At 40.0% G+C, this 8275-nt stretch overlaps 1 protein-coding gene across 10 annotated transcripts in view; it reads right to left on the reverse strand.

Annotated features, from left to right (window-relative positions):
• The window catches only part of LOC127639891 (unconventional myosin-IXb), a 45914-nt gene extending 38046 nt beyond the window's left edge, over nucleotides 1-7868 (reverse strand). For all 10 annotated transcript variants that reach the window (XM_052122198.1, XM_052122195.1, XM_052122204.1 and 7 more), the window contains exon 1: nucleotides 7639-7868. The gene's annotated coding sequence lies outside the window, so the exon portion shown is untranslated. The remainder of the gene's footprint in view (nucleotides 1-7638) is intronic.
• Nucleotides 7869-8275: the final 407 nt, after the last annotated feature.

Consider the following 8275-nt stretch of genomic DNA (forward strand, 5'->3'; position numbering starts at 1 on the left):
GGTAGGACCATCCGAAAAGTCCTCAAATGGTGCTACAACTGTGCATTTTTTTCCAACCATGACCAAGATCAAACCATGTATGAATACAATCACGGCGTCAAAAATACAAGTACAGCTGAAGGAAGAAAAGAAAATATGTATAAACGGACCAAAATGTATACATAAGATAAAGGAGACCAATAATCAAAACAAAAGATCTTTTTTTTTTTTTTTTTAATAAGTCAGGGGTCAGGAAAGTTCTACTTTCAGCATATAAGAAAGGGTTTACAATTTGTATTAATAACGCATATTTACTCTAAATGCATTTATTGCTAGAACTGTAGAGGATGTTGTTAGGGGCCGTGATTGTACCGGTTTACTCAATACTAATGGTATGTCGTATTAAACGGTATATCATCCACCCCTAGTTGTTTCACCTCACATTATAAATGCCAACAAATTAGCCAAATTTGCTGTAAACTGTTGAGTGCATGTGTTTAAACTTTTCCATTCTGGTTTTCTCCAAAGGGAGAAACTAGGCCATCCTCTGAACTTGGCTGTTGACCATAACCAGAATCAATAAAATTCCAAGGCATGCATGAAGTCTACAACCACAGAGACAGCATCATCATTATGTTCAATTACGAGCTGTTCTGGAAAAAACCTGCCAGGCTAGCTCCCCTCAAAGACAAAGAAAGAAATCTTGCAACAAAGTCAAAGGAAACAGTCAAGTTTCAGTTTGTTCTCAGAGTTTTCAGTTAGTCTCTGATGGACGCATCAGGTTTCAGAACAAGTCTTTGGAAGAGGTTTAGAAAAGAGAAAAAACCCCACCATAAAACCCATCTCCAAAGCGGTTGCTTCTTTTGACAAACCCACTAGGATTGTGTCTTGCTACAGTTTTCTCAAAGGACCTCAACGACAACTGGCATGAAAACAAAAACGCTTCTGGCATCCTAGTTTTCTCTGGGGGTAATGGGAGTGAACTCTCCCCAGTGATTTCTGATTTGCCAGAGGGCAATCAGCTCATTGAATTTCACTGTAAAAAGACTGAGGAATCCTTCAACACTTCCTCCAGATAGAGATACAAGTATACAAGCAGTTGGCCGAGCTCCTGGGGGAGGGTAGGAAAAAAAATCACTCACAGGTTTTTTCTGGAGAACAGATGTAGCTGACGTTCTGAATGAAAAGATAGTTGAAGTGGAATGTGTGGCTAAAACAAAAATAGAGCTTTTGTTTAAAGATAACCTTGATTAAGGAAGCAAGTCCTTTAGCAGATGCGTGGGCAGGGAAAGACAAACCTTTGCACTGCAGATGGGGTTCCCTAAAGACCAGATTTTTCTTTCTGGCGTAAGGCTTAAGCTGAACACTGTTTAGTTTGGAGTGCTTTAAGTACATTTGGAATAATGGAATAATGTTCCTGTGGATTAACTGCAACGCTAGCAATGCCACGACCATAGGTTCAACTCCCCTGGAACACGTGCATTGATCAAATGTTTATGTTGAATGCACTTAAAGTAAGAAAAACTAGGCACATGTTTGCATCACACGCACTGTTTGCAAGGGGTAGCGGGACACAGAAAACCAAAGAATACTTTGACATTAATAACAAACATTGAAGAATGCATACATCTACAAGATAATCTACAGAGAAATGAAGGTCTGAAAGCTAAATATAGCCAAGCCACTGTTCATTCTGGACTTCAGAAGACCAGGAAGTTATTAAGCGTCAGTTTCATAAAAGGGAGTTCATACAGCGCCCTTTGGAAGAGACGGCAGTAAGTCAAGCAATTCAGCAGCAGCTTGCATTGAGCTCAATAAAACAGTCAGTAGTTTCCACAACCAGTTTGTTAAAAAACTACAAAGATCCCGTTGCACAGTGAAGCTGTAAATGTAACCCGCTCTTATCACAGGGCTGTTTTGAATTTTTTCAAAATCACTGCAAGATGGACGCCGCATTTGCATCCGCACACTCCTGGCCATTTGCATGCAAACAGTCTCTTAGATATGCCTGAAAAAAAAAACAGGAGCCTCAACATTCCTGTTCCAAAATCTCAGTATACAATTCAAAGTGAAAAATGTGCAGTTGGTTAGTGGCGAGCAGGAACATATACAGTCTAGCCATATGAAACCGCATTTGTCAAACAGGATTCCGATTAAATTTCCAATCCTAAAGGTCACTAGTGTCCAAGGGGAATTGCCAATTATGATCCAAAGATTGCATTAAATTCCTAAGCAGAAGATATATCGCATGAACAAAACCATGAAGAGGAACTTAAAGCAACAGTTTGATCAAAAATGAAGATTCTACCATAATTTACTGATGGAACATGTTTACTAAAACCCCACAGACCCAAACCCTTGATTTGTGACTATCCTGAACTGTGACGACAAAAGCAGCATAAAGAGAAAAATAGTCAATTACTCTCTTGTAAGAGGAGGCTTCAAAAATCTAAAAATGGCTGTTTTTGAATAGCCATTGGTGGAGAAAGATACTTTTTGCACAAATTTGCTGTAGCCCAATTATGGCATACCAGCAGGGGCCTAAACGGACCAAACAAACCCTTAAGATAGCTCACCGAAAAATGAAAATTCATCATTTGCTCACCCTCATGCCATCCCAGATGTGTATGACTTACTTTCTTCAGCAGAATACAAATGATATGTTTTAGAAGAATATTTCAGCTCTGTAGGTCCGTACAATGCAAATGAATTAGCGCCAACATTGACGCTCCAAAAACCACAAAGGAATCATAAAAGTAATCGATACAACTTTTTTTTGTTGCTTAAAACTCTTCTCACTGCACAGTAGGGGGGCGGTATGCTTGAAGAATGTGAATCATCAAAAACACAAGAATGTGAAAGTGATCATATCGCTTCTGAAGATATTGATTGAACCACTGGAGTCTTATGGATTACTTTTATGCTGCCTTTAAGTGATTTTTGGAGCTTAACATTTTTAGGACCCATTCACTTGCATTGTATGGACCAATAGAGCTGATACATTCTACTAAAAATCTTAACTTGTGTCAAGCAGATGAAAAAGTCCTGGGATGGCATGAGTGTGAATAAATTATGAGAATTACATTTTTTTGGTGAACTATGCTTTTAAGCGAAAAGTACACTTTGGTTTACGAAAGCCAAAGTGAAACGGACGCAGAAAATGTAAAATGTGAATACCCTAGTATAAAAGGTAAATACCCTTGTATAACGTATTTCTGAATATACCCTAGGCTCAATGCACTATTTGTCTAGAACGGCAATAAGTTGTTAAAAAGTTGTCAAACAGAGGCCAAAACTGCTTTATATCATCCACCTCAAAACATCTTGAAGATGTTTACAGCTACTCCTAAATCTCCTGATATTACGACTCCAGCCATTAGACTGAGTTTTGTTCCTTAAGTGCTTTCCAGTCAATGTTTCTGTTGGTTGTGCGCTCTCAGTCATTACACGAGCACTGGGATTAGCTGGCATATCCAAAAGGAATGTCACGTCACCAGGAAGCCTCACCTACAATGACTTACTTTTGCCTGTGTGCCGTTCGGCAGAGAAAACGCCAGAAAAACACTATCACGGTTGTTCTGGGTGATATTTAGTTTGACTGCACAAAGCTCAAGAAAGAAATGCTTACAATGCTAAAATGTAAAAACTTTGGTAGTCTCACTCCATTTACCCTGGGCATTTTTTGAGAAACTGGTGTAAATTATTCAAAATCGCCATTTCTTGTGCTAAAGTATTTACATTAAATGAAGAGGAAAATGGAGTAATGTATGCCACTCAACTAAACAAACAGCGTCGATAATCAAGCAAAGGTCAACACTGAGCAATTCAGAAAGTTTACAGCTATGCATAAGTTAGCAGCTACAGATAATAAGCGCTCTTTTATGAAGTCCCTGGCAAAACCATTCCATCCACTCCAGACAGGGCACTTCCTGTATGAGATCAATGGGCAGCCCAACGCTGAGTGGGTGGACATTAAAACCAGGCCATTATCGACCCGTTGACCTCTGCTCCTCTTTGTTCTTTACTCAAAACAGTAGCTCAAATGGAGACTACCATTTGTCTCTTGCACAGTACGAGCACATACACTAATGCTCTCCCAAAGATCAGTCAATAAATACTCTACACTAAAACAACTTCAGCTGAATGGTGCAGCTTAAAAGGATAGTTCAAACACAAATGAACATTTCGTAATCATTTGCTCTAATTTTGCCATTCCAAACCCACATGCTGCTATTATTCTATGGAACACAACAGGAGACTTATAAGGAATCTTATCCCAACTCTATTCCAGGTAAGGACAGTTCATAGTGACCATGGCGGTCCAGCTCCAAAAATGACATAGAGGTCAACGGATAGGCCAATGGGTTTTTCAATGTCCAGTGCAGATACTGCTATCTAGACAGCAAGATGGCCAATGGCCAACATGCATAATACAAACAGCAAATCAGAAATAGCAACGCACACTTATTTTATGCAGTACTTAAAATCCATTGGTAGGTTTTGAAACGGACACAAGGGAAAGCTAACACTTGTGTTAATCAGCCAAGCAAACATGGTTATCGTCCCATGACGATAAAATGGTGATATATCAGCAGATTAATCTACCTGGCCGAAAACAACCATAAAAGTAGTCCGTCCTGAAATCATACGATATCTTTGTGTGACCAAAAACTACATACAAGTCATTATTTACAGATCATTTTCACCAAAGTTAGCGACTAGCCCGCATTTGTGCACCAGAATTCAAAATTGGTGCATTGCAATCGGTTTCTACACATGCGAGAGCCAATGCCTGTTTACCGTTAATGACGTTGAAGTGCGTTTTGTTATTAATGTGGACACAAACTTTGGTGGAGCTGAAGATTTGCATGACTTCTGAAAACTTTATTTATATCTAGCACAGTTTAGCAAGGCATGTAGACAACGTATGGTCACTTTGAACTCATATGTCATACGCCAAAAGCTTGGTAACAACTTTTGGACTTTTATGTTCCACGGAATTAAAAAAGAAACAATAACAGATGTTATTTTTGGGTGAACGATTCATTTAATCATCAAAATGCCAAAAAATAAATGCAAATTCATGGCAACGTTGTTTAGCCTTGTTTAAAAAGGGGTTAATGGAAACCAGCATCAGACCATCTCTGAATGGCCAGACAATTTTTTTCATGTGCTCTATAATTACTGTTAATTATAAACTTGGATTGAGTGCCCACATTGGAAGCTCAGAATCTACCCTCAAGACTGGCGAATACCTCCAAAGCCCTCTTCACTTAATGCTAGAGAGCCGCTTTAACTATTTCTGTCCTCTTCTACCCCACGCGTGCATCATCTAGAATCCGCACCACAAAGTTTGGTTGGTTGCTTGATGCCGGATTGTATGTTTCTTTTACCTTTCCCAACCCCAAAACATGGCACACCCATGATGCATTTCTGTCAGTCCACTTTGGGGCACTTTTATATTAAAGGTCTTTACCACAGAAAAGCACATGACTGACCGTACCATAGTGGATGTTTCACTAAATGGAGAAGCATTCCATCTGCATCTGCAAATCTTGCAGATTTGCGAGGAAGGAAGCTTCTTTGCAGCCAGTGTGTATATGTATATATATATATGTATCGAGATATATATTCAATCATGCTTCAAGGTCTCTTCTTCGGTGGCTCCCTTTCAACAGCACACATAACCACACACACATATATGGTGCCTTTCAGAAGTAACAACCACCAACAAAAAGGCTTTGTGGACAGTGCTCTCAACTTCACAAGATCTCTTTCTAAAATAGAGCTTGAAAAGGATGGGTGCAAGAGGGCGTGGAAAACCCAACTGTCTAGAAAACACTCCTGGCAACCCAAACTTCCTATGACTGTGTCATACTTCCTGTTAGACGCCTAGTCACTCAAGAGTTTCCCCAATGAGGCCCTCCCCTCTCTTGAACTGTTCATTTATGTTTCAAAAAGTGCACATCACTAAAGTCAACACGAAATGGAGTTCACAACCTATTTTGCTTCCGTAATGTGACATATTTCAGAGTACAACGGGATATTCAATGGAAGAAAAAAATTATTTCAGATGCGGAACAAGCTATGAGAATGTGTTGCAAGATTACGAAAAAATATATTTGTCTTTGAAATAACGTACACTGATATATTATGCCAATTAAAACCAGAATTGCTTTTTAAGAAAGTACTTGGAGTCCCTTCTGATTTCTTCATGTTGACATTACATGTGGATAACATCTAGATATCTCCATTTCCGTCAAGGTTCTCTAAGCAGAGAAGTATTTTTTCATGCTACAATCGGCAACATAAATATCAATGTGAAACATTATACAAATTATAAAGCTGGTGGAAAAACCAGCTTAAGTTGGTAGCTGATTTAAGCTGGTCATCAGCTTGCCCAAGCTGGTCCTGAGCTGGTCATGTGATGGTCCAAATCGGTCATGAGCTTGTCCAAGCTGGCCATGAGCTGGTCATGAGCTGGTCATGTGATGGTCCAAATTGGTCATGAGCTGGTCCAAGCTGGCCATGAGCTTGCCATGAGATGGTCCAAGCTGGCCATGAGCTGGTCCAATCTGGTCATGAGCTGGTCCAAGCTGGCCATGAGCTTGCCATGAGATGGTCCAAGCTGGCCATGAGCTTGCCATGAGATGGTCCAAGCTGGCCATGAGCTTGCCATGAGCTGGTCCAATCTGGCCATGAGCTTGCCATGAGCTGGTCCAATCTGGCCATGAGCTGGTCCAATCTGGCCATGAGCTGGTCCAAGCTGGCCATGAGCTGGCCATGAGCTGGTGAAAGCTGGTGAGAGCTGGTCCAATCTGGCCATGAGCTGGCCCAAGCTGGCCATGAGCTTGTCCAAGCTGGCCATGAGCTGGTCCAAGCTGGCCATGAGCTGGTCCAAGCTGGCCATGAGCTGGTCCAAGCTGGCCATTAACTTGCCATGAGCTGGTCCAAGCTGGCCATGAGCTGGTCCAAGCTAGTCATTAGCTTGTCCAAGCTAGTCATTAGCTTGTCCAAGCTGGCAGTGAGCTTGGAGCTGGTCATACCAGCCCAAACAGGTCAAGCTGGTTTTTGGAAGATGGTAGCTGCTCGACCAGATTATGGCCAGCTCATGACCAACTTGGACCAGCTACCATGTTTCAAAACACAGCTACTAGCTTAAGCTGGTTTTTCCACTAGGGCAATGCAACAAGTAGGAGGTTTCTCAACCTGTATAAGATCCCAACAAGGTCCATTTAATTAATTCATGGAGCACAGATTGTGTACTGACCACACATCAGTAACAAAAAGCAAAGTCTAATGTAACATTAAATAAAAAACAAACAGCGAAAGGCGGAAATAGTGTATGATGTACAGAAACACTGTAGCTGTGTCACTGAATCATTGAACAAAAGCGAAATCCGGGAAGTCCGAATTATCGCAATATTTTCGCTGCGATTGGACCTGTTGTCGTTCATTAATGATACTTCGAGATCCTTTACAGCAAAACCGTTATTTTATTTCATTTTTTTCAATTCTATTAAAGTGTTTAGATCAGAAATGCCGTTTGAGTCTTTGAAACAAAAGCCTTTTCACTTCCAACCAACCAGAAAGTTTCAAATCGCCGTCAACGAGCTGAATTCAACTCAAATAAGTGAAATGAAAACACAGTCAACTTACCTTGATGTGTGTATGCTGTTTTGAACGAAGCGTCACATCTTTATTAAGTTAATAAATGTCGGTCGTTTGTCTCCGGTGTGTGTGTGTTTGAGGTTTCACGGCTCCGCCTCTTCATTCAGTAGATCTCCTCTTCCTCAAACTCATCCAGAGAGGTTTATTTCCACCCCAGAGACTCTTTAAAATCATAACACACCGATATGAGTCCGGAGAGGACACGCGAGCATGAGATCGGCGAGCGTTGTGCGGTTGATCTGTGAAAACACATACTGGAAAAAAGTAACACTCAAGTGAAAACAATATATGCTAAACAGCGACCCCTGGCGGATGAAAGGGAACTGCACCCAAGAGGCACTAATTCATTCGTGTTGTATTTCCTTAATTTATTCCTTTAAACTTGTTCACTTTCTAAATGAAATTAAATTACATGAAATTAAATAAAATTAATAAAATTAATGCACTTAGTTTACTCTAACTTAATTTAAACTTCTTACAATTTATTATTTTTATATTATTTTATTATTATTATTATTATATTTATTTTCTCCATTTGCTCTTCTGATGTTTTTACATGACTTATTTTGCACTCACAACACACATTGTTAACATTGTCAAATGTTTTGGCAATAAAAATACACAC

The sequence above is a fragment of the Xyrauchen texanus genome, chromosome 48, assembly GCF_025860055.1.
Source record: "Xyrauchen texanus isolate HMW12.3.18 chromosome 48, RBS_HiC_50CHRs, whole genome shotgun sequence".
NCBI lineage: Eukaryota > Metazoa > Chordata > Actinopteri > Cypriniformes > Catostomidae > Xyrauchen > Xyrauchen texanus.